General features: G+C 33.5%; 1 pseudogene; it reads left to right on the forward strand.

Annotated features, from left to right (window-relative positions):
• The first annotated feature begins 9,146 nt into the window (after positions 1 to 9,146).
• Positions 9,147 to 9,273, forward strand: LOC131930074 (uncharacterized; annotated as a pseudogene).
• The last annotated feature ends 201 nt before the right edge of the window (positions 9,274 to 9,474 follow it).

Below are 9,474 nucleotides of genomic sequence, written 5' to 3' on the forward strand. Positions count from 1 at the left end.
GTGAGCCCCATCTCCACCCCTCCCATCCGGAGGATGAAAGGGGCCGGACACTATAAAAAAGTATATTTTCTTTATAAATTATATTTCGTTATATTGGTGGCAGACGTTCTTTTGGGAGCTCCGAAATCCCCCCACCCCCTCCCACCCGAAGAGTAGCATGAAAGAAACTCTGAATGCGACTTTTGTCAAGTTTAAGCTTAGGTGCAATGTTTAGGGGAATGACTAAAACTATATTTTGTCTGAATGAGCAGTAACTGCTTACAGATCAAGGTTACATCCGGTTAAAATGTCGATTCTGGATGAAAAATCCGTTTTCAATTACATATTTGGTTTTTCCGTTAAATTTGAAGAATGGGTGGTGATTTTGGATTCGGTTTAGAGAAAAAGACAACACAATCAACCCAGCGCCGGTTGTATTTCTCCCTCAACGGGCCATTTATCGAGTGTACAATGATCATGTATAATATGTATTCTTATGAATTCGACCTTTCAGAACAAGGGTTCCTTTGGCGGATGAAGTGGCATTAACATTGTCACAATGTTTTTGTGTGTGACTGGGTTCACGCTATAAATTTGCCACAGGCCTTTTCCCTACCTTTCATCTATCACATTCGAAATTACAAGACGAGCCTTCTTTTACATTATATACATATTTATTTTGTCTCCACATAGACAGCGTGTACAGCCAACTTACGCCATGTTCTCCTTCTCTTGTCTCCCTCCTCTCACGCATGCCCACAGCTACAGTCTTTTCTGATGCAATCTCAAAACACACTCCCAATATACGATACAACAATGTTTCACTGTTATAAACATGTTTCTGTGATCTCGACATACATGCAATATATTGGTGCTATGCCCAGTTGTGATAACTTTCCTTAACGTTAGTCGTGGGATTATTATAGAGCAGGGTCGGCAACCTGATGCTCGCGAGCCACATGCGGCTCTTTTGATGTCCATTTGCGGCTCTTTAGCTCCATGCACAAATATTTACAATTTATTTTTGAAAACTCATAAAAATATAAGTCTGCAACACTCGGTAATAAACGATATAACCATAGATATAAACAATAAACACTCGCTATTATATTAGAATATTTAGTTACTCCCTATCTCAGTGTACTTCCTATTACATTGTCCTTTCCGAATTGAAACATTCAACTTCATAGTGAATATCACACAGAAACTAAACTAGATTAGTGTCATGCATGAAGAAGTGGTTTATTTCGAAAAAAAAAAATACTTTTTTTGTGTTGAATGTATGGTGAGTGGTAAATTACTTAATTACGAAAAAATCTAATAAAAAATATCGTTATGAAACCAAAGCTACTATTCAATAACTTCAGCATTAATATAAACAAAATGAAGGATATTTTCACTGAGAGACAAATGCAAGTAATATGACGTTCATAGTAGATCCTCTCAACACAAATTCAAATGAGATTATTTCATATATTCAAAGCTATTTATTTTAAATTATATATATAGTATGATATTTCTTAGGATTATATATACATATATAATCCTAAACAAATTTACTATTGACACAAAAATGTAAGTTGCTCTTTAAAAACTGGGTAATTTTGTAAATTGTAACTTTTGACTCTTTCGTCTCAAAAGGTTGCCGACCCCTGTTATGGAGGGGTGGTTGGAAGGCTTGCTGACTACGGTCCTGTAACACGAACATTGTTTTTGAAAAGATGTCCCATAATTACAGGGATCCAGAAATATAATCTAGAGAAAGATGAAATAAAGACAATACAAGAAATATTTCTAAATTGTATGAATTAGTCTTTAAATAAACCTAATGTCTTTTTACTTTCAACCAACATACGCTATTAGAAATCATTTATTTGTTTATTCATTATAGAATACATAATTAATATTAATCCTTAATTTGCGTTATGATATAATAAAATACAATTTTTGTATATTGTTCATTAAGTCTGTCTTGTTTTGCTTGGTTATTTTAGCTTTTCTATTAAATATTATCTCCCTTGAATACGTTTTTCCATTTATAGATACCAAGCGGTGATAATTTATTCCGAATTCTAAGTAGTTATCAAATGCCTTCATCTTAGATTAATGTTTAATCAAAAGATCTATGCTTTCAAATCTATTTTCGTCCTCTTACAACTAATATTTTTATCATTACTGTTGAATTGTGGCAAACACATAGGCTAGATGATTGAGCTTTTATAAAACAACAATACAAGTTAGATGTATCCCTGCGTATGACCAACTTAGTGATGCATCTAAATTGTTTTGTTGTTTTATAAAAAAGCTCCATTATTTAGCCTTCGGCTTGACCGCAATTCGAAACTACAGTTAAAATATTAGTTACAAAAGAAAGACGCAAATCCGTCTAAAATATATAGATCGTCGAATGAAGTAATCTAATATAAATGAATATGTATATCGATGTGGAATTAAACAATAACCTTTTTTAGTTCCATATGGAGGTGTTAGCTTATCTTATGGAGCTAAGCCAAGCCGAATTAACTTTCCCGAACGTGAGTCGGATACCCCACACAGTGAGGTGGACTCATGGGCTTCATACCGACTAGAACTCTGGATCTGAACTCGAGACGTTTGGTTTAGCGACAAAAAACTATGTCTCATTGTTCTTAAACAATTCTTAATTATTAGGAGCCAGAAATAATACAATTTAATTATACAAAAATCACAAGTTTATTGCAAGTAATCTTAAGTGTCTGGTTTGTTCTTGAGATAAAGCTAATTTTCTTTATTTAGGTATGTTCAGACAATTTTAAATACTTGCACGGAATTGTGACTTCTACAAATGACATTGTGTCATTTTTTCTGGATCCCTAAAAAATGTAAAGCTATGGTCACACAAAATACCATGGACATCTGTAGCAAATAGCCTGAGACCAGTCGACAGATTTGGAGGGAAAAAATGAATTAATTAGTATCACGTGATGTTTGGGTTTTGCCTAACCAATAAAACAACTAACACAATTTACCATTAATCACTCTTGAAACTAAATTCACCAATTTTATTTTCTTCTCTCTAATCTGATTCTCTATATTATTGTTTTCATTTATTGCGTTCGCTGATTCTTAAAAGTGTTCACTTATATGTGTTCTTGAGAATTCGCCCTTTCAGACCAATAGGTCATATGAAAGATGAAGTGGAGTTTACCTGTTTATGTGACCTCGACATATGGGGCCATATTTAGGTCGGTGCTCTACACACTCGTGTTTACATAACGTGAGTCGGGATTCGAACCTGTAACTCTTGGGTTAACGCAGGGGTCGGCAACCTTTTGGGACGGAAGAGCCAAAAGTCAAATTTTACCACATTTCACAGTTTTTAAAGAGTCACAAAATTTTCATTTCAATATTATGATATTTGATTAGGTATATATATATATATATATATATATATATATATATATATATATATATATATATATATATATATATATATGTATATATATATATATACATGTATATATTTGTATATATATATAATATATATACATTACATTTAAAATAAATAGCTTAAAATATAAAATAATATTTATTCATATAAAAACATACATATATTTCGCACAAAACATATTAAAGTAGTTTAGCAAGCTCTGTTTGAAATTAGAAACTTTACATGGTTATTATATCTATATCTTTAATTACCGAGTATTGCAGACTAATATTTTCATGGGTTTTAAAAATAAATTAAAATAATTATTAATATTTGTGCATGGAGCTGAAGAGCCGCATCTTGACATCAAAAGAGCCGCATGCGGCTCGCGTGCCGCAGGTTGCTGACCCCTGAATTAACACCTTCACATTGTTTTTAAAATGATGCCCCATATACAGGGAGCCAAAAAAAAGCCGAAAGTGAGATCGAAATTATGAATGAAATAATATTTCTCAATTGAAGGAATAAATCTATAAATAAACCTATGGTGTATATAATCTAATTTAACTTACGTTTTTAAGTAGTCAATAAGTAAAGTTTATTGTTTTTTAAAAGATTACATAACTTATAGTGACAGTTAATTTATTGTATTATGCAATCAACGTTATACTGTTGTATGTTGTTTTTCATGTTTTAGTTGGACAAGGTTTTTTTTCATTGATTTTTGCTTAATAGTTATCTCACATTAATTACATTTTACTTTAAAGGATTAACACAATGTTTATAATTCATTGCAAACTCTACGTTCATACCAATTCTTTCATCTTAGAATATTAGATCACATGCTTTCTTACAGATTACACTCTTAGATTGAAGATAGGCCTACATCAGCTATTTAAGAGCAGTAGCATCACAGATCTGATTGAAAGTCTTTTATGTAAATATCTATTGTGATTCATGTACATGACTGAGCTATTGTTTAGCAACCCTCGACACTCATCATCGTTCACCTTTAAACATAATATTAAAGATTCGTTGTATAAAGTTGTATCGTCATTATCTAGATGAAAACCAAACACATTATAAGCAGATGCATACTTTAATATTTAATTTTGATTAACATACAGCATTAGATACGGGTCTAAAGACGTCTTTGAAGAAAAATAATTAGATTAATAAACAAAACAGCTGATAAATTAAAACAACTTTTAACCCCCTCACCCTCCGAAAGTATTATTACGTAGAGCCCTATAGATAGCAATCTCTTCGCAAACTATTTTTTTTAGAGAAGGTTTCCTGAATTAAACAATATTTACATTGTGAATGATTAAGGGTACCTTATTTTTTTAGAAAAATTAGAAGTTCTTTATTACCATATTGATCGCATGTGCGTACATCACTAGTTATGTTCCGACTATCTGACAGGTTTAAATATAAGGATTAAATATTGGGAAATGTTTCAGAAGTAACTGTGACCATATGAACGTTATTTACTTAGCTAAAATATAAATGATTATTGCTAATTGTAATTATAATTTACAAAGGCCATCTTAGGGAGTGGTTTTAAAATAAATAAAAAAATAGCTGTTGGGTTAATTAATCTAAATAATTTGCGACAAAAACACAAGTATTTACACTTAGCTATTTCTGGATCCATATTGTTTAAGGGGAATATTTTTAACTCTATTGTAATTAGACGTTTTGAATCATGTATAATTAAACTATCTGAAGAGAATGAAACTACGTGACCAAAATAAAATTACCATTTTAAATTTGAACATGTCTTCACACGCCGATGTTTAAATATGTAATACTAAAACGAATATGTCAAGGCAAACTGACGCTGTAATTTACACGTTTCAGGCATAACACAACATAAATAAAACATATGTTTTTAATTTAATGGACACTTTAAAAGTAAAATAAGAACACGCATTCGTGTGCAACAATGAATTATTAAAACGGCTAATGAATTAAATTTAAATGACAATTGCAAAAACAGTTGATTATAATAAAATATATTTTATAAAACAAGAAACAGAATATTTAACTCAATATGGGAATCTTAGATATTCCTAAAAAGTTTGAGCGGTTAATACACATTTTAGATTTATTTATTTTTATCTAGACGACTCTTATTTCGGAACAATCTTAGATGTGATGTTCCGTCACAACGTCATCAAACTTACGATAAACTCGACTACTCGATAACTTCAACTCACTATTACTCACATGACTATACACACTACTATATTCACACCGAATATCAACGACAAACTTCGATACCTCAAAAATACCTAGACTCGATACGTCAGAACCACGACACCACCTCGCTTAACTTCTCCAAGCTCTAAAACAGAAACACCCAATCAATAATTTAACGGGTTCTGCTAATACTTAGTGATTGCTAAGCCATATACTTTAATTGCTATTGATCCTTATATTAAAACTTAAAATCATAGATGTTCTTTTTACTATAGTAAATACCTGGTGTAGGCACATCTCAAATCTTAACGTTTAATTGGCAAGAAAGTGGTCAAGACGCTGAAGGAGTTTGGTATGGATGTAGAATTAGGCAAAAAGTTATCTCCCATTTCAAATAATAAAATAGAAAAATTAAGTTCAAGGGAAACAATTTGATAAACAATTAGTTAAAATAAACATTCATATATAAAAAATAATATCAACATAAGACATATATATACATTTATCCCAGTTTTTAAAGAGCCGCCAACACTTTTTTTTAAAAATATTATGATCTTTATTTAGGATTTGGTATATATATATATATATATATATATATATATATATATAATTGTTTGTGTGTTTGTGTCTTTTTCTTTTGTGCATTACTACACCTTTCATCCGATCGCCATGAAACTTTGGGAAGTTGCTAAGAATGCACATGGAAAGGTTTCTGCGAAAAAAAATTTCAAACTCGCAGGATTGCCCCCCCACCGGCAGCGCGCTATTCGATTCTTCTTTATATACTGTATATAAAAGTAAAGTCGATTGCTGTTTGACACCCTTCATTCTATCGTCATGAAACCTTCCGGAATTGACTAAAACACTCCAGGGGAGGTTTGTACACAAAAAAAAAAAATCATTTTAAATTTTTTTTGGGCGGCGTCCGGGTGGTGTATTTTTTGTAAATACACTTTTTGGCGCCCAGAGTTCCGGAGCGGCTATGTTAGTACTTGGCATCCGTTAATCAGGCGTTCTACATATCGGGTAAGGGGTACTACTATATTTAGCGGCAACACTGCAACAGGTGCAACCACCGGCGCCTCGTCTATTGCGCGATCCGAAGCGCCCCGGGCTCACCTGCGAACACTATGGTGCCGCCGTTCGTTTTTAAAAATAGTCTATACACTATAGACACGTGTTGATTTAGTCGCTTACTAAATCGAATCAGGCGCATCCTCCGGCTTCTCTGCAGGGTGCGATTTGGCGCCCAGGGCTATCCCGCGAGCACTAAGCGCCTATCTTAGTTTTAAGGAGCACCCTACAATACTAAATCGAATCAGGCGCATCCTCCGGCTTCTCTGCAGGGTGCGATTTGGCGCCCAGGGCTATCCCGCGAGCACTAAGCGCCTATCTTAGTTTTAAGGAGCACCCTACAATACGACATACGATGATTAAACCGAGCTAGGGGCCGTACGCAGCGCCACTGCGGTAGTGTAATCGGGTTCACGAGAGCGCCACTTTCCGTCCTTGACTATTAGGCGGTGAGTGATTAACGGCGATAATACGGCGAGTGATTAACTTACACTCAAGTCTTGCATACAGCACGGGCGGTAGTGTAGGTAACCAGTGCCTAAATAAATATGATCTAAACACGGGCATTGTTTACATTTAAATAACTCACCTTAAGAAAACAAGGAAGTACATTGAAATAGGAAGTAACTAATTATTTTAAAAGAATAGCGAGTGTCTATTGTTTATATTTATTATTACATCGTTCATTACCGAGTGCTGCAGACTAATAATTTTATGAGTTTTATAAATCAAATAAAACAATTATTAATATTTGTGCACCGAGCTGAAGAGCCGCACCTTGACACCAAAAGAGCCGCATGCGGCTCGCGAGCCGCAGGTTGCCGACCCCTGCCCTAAACCACATCCCTTGCCTACGCCACTGGTAAGAATCATTAAATACAGCTATTGTGTTTTAAATTGTTAATATCGTATATTCTCAAATAGTCAATAAGTTAAGTTTACTCATTTTTAAATATGACATACAATTGATTTATGTTATTATGTATTAAAATGTATACCGTTGTATTTTGTTTATCTAGTCTTAATTTGGCAAGGGTTTTTTTTTTTTTTTCATAGATTTACGCGTAATAGTTATCTCCCATATATTCCATTTTACTTTAATGGATTAACAAATTGCTGATAATTCATTGCCATATTAAACGTTCTTACCAATTCCATCATTTTATAATATTTGATCACATGCTTACTTACAGATTACACTCTTAGATTGGAGATAGGCCTACATCAGCTATTTACATCAGCATTACATCTCTGATTTAAAAGTATTTAACATAAGGGTTAATTGTGATTAATCTACATGACTGGGCAATCATTAAGGGATGCATGGGCAATGATTTGGCTACCCTCGACAATCATCATCGTTCACCTTTAAACATAATATTACATAATCGTTTTATAAAGTTGTATCGTCATTAACCAGATGTAAATCAAATACGTCATACGCATTTGCATATTTTAATTTCGATTTTTGTAAAAGGGGGTCGCCACTCGAAAAAGTTTAGGAACCACTGGTTTAGACGAACTAATTTCTATAGTCAACGAAAAAAAAAGTATCACAACAGCTAGGATTGAAAGTCTTTAGTGTAAGGATCGATGGCTCTTGATTGTACAGTCACTGAGGAAATCATGGGCATTGTTAAAATTGAGTGAACGCGACCTCTACATCCCACCTGCGTATCTGCTTAATTCATATTTCTTTCATACAAAGCAGTTCTACGGTTTTGTTTTTCACACTATCGAACGAATATATCATGGTGCTACCGAGGGGGGTTAGGCGAATCGTGATCGTTTTATGCAATACTTTATAGAGGCTCTGGTTCACTAATTGGTAGGCTTTGTGGTTTCTTACGTACACAGGATTTGAACATGCAACTGTTGGGTTAACGCCGTCACTATGTTTTTAAGTGCAATGAATTATCTCCCATTTAAAAATCTTTTAACATAAATGTAATAAAACGGCATGAGTATAGTGATATGAAATATTTAATTTTAAATATATGTTTAGTATGAAAACATCTAAAAAAATATTGTTTGCATAATGATAACTTAAAATGTTATAGAAATCATACACGTATAGATAGTAGCTATTATTTTGAATGCACGTTTATACATTTGAGACAATATTCCACTGACTTTTAGCTACCACAAATTGTGCAATTTAATTTCTGTGATGCTGTGATGCTCTTCTTTTACTATAGTAAATAGCTGATGTAGGCCTATATCAAATCTTAAAGTGTAATCTGTAGGTAAGCATGTGATCTAATATTCTAAGATGAAGGAATTTGATAAGAACGTAGATTTGGCAATGAATAATCACCAATTTGTTAATCATTTAATGTAACATGTAACTCATGGGAGATAACTATTAAGCGAAAATCTATGGAAAAAAACCTTTTATTTTATTTTATTTTAATTTCGTCAATTAGTTTTATAAACAGCTATTTTTGGCTCCCTGTAAATGGGACAAAATTTTAAAAAAATCGCTTCTCGGCCTTTTGGCTAAGATCAAAGTGTAGTATCTGTTATGGATCTACATGGATCTTAGCCATTTGGTTGGTCAGCCCTTTTTAGGGCTGGCTGCTGGGGCCGAGAGGCGGTCAATCTACCTACTCAACTCATCAAAGCAATCAATTGCAAATCTCGCCAACGATCGCTGTGGGGTTGCGCGCACACATCACTCGAAGTGCACATGCCCTCGAGATGAGTCACCCAGTACTTGTATTGGGTGGCTTCAAATGTACGAGTGGCTAATTTACAATCTTCTATTTTTCCGCCTGAAGACACCCATCTAGGAGAGATCTTAGGTG

The sequence above is a fragment of the Physella acuta genome, unplaced genomic scaffold (assembly GCF_028476545.2).
Source record: "Physella acuta isolate Inbredline_101_S28 unplaced genomic scaffold, ASM2847654v3 ptg000096l, whole genome shotgun sequence".
NCBI classification, from domain to species: domain Eukaryota; kingdom Metazoa; phylum Mollusca; class Gastropoda; family Physidae; genus Physella; species Physella acuta.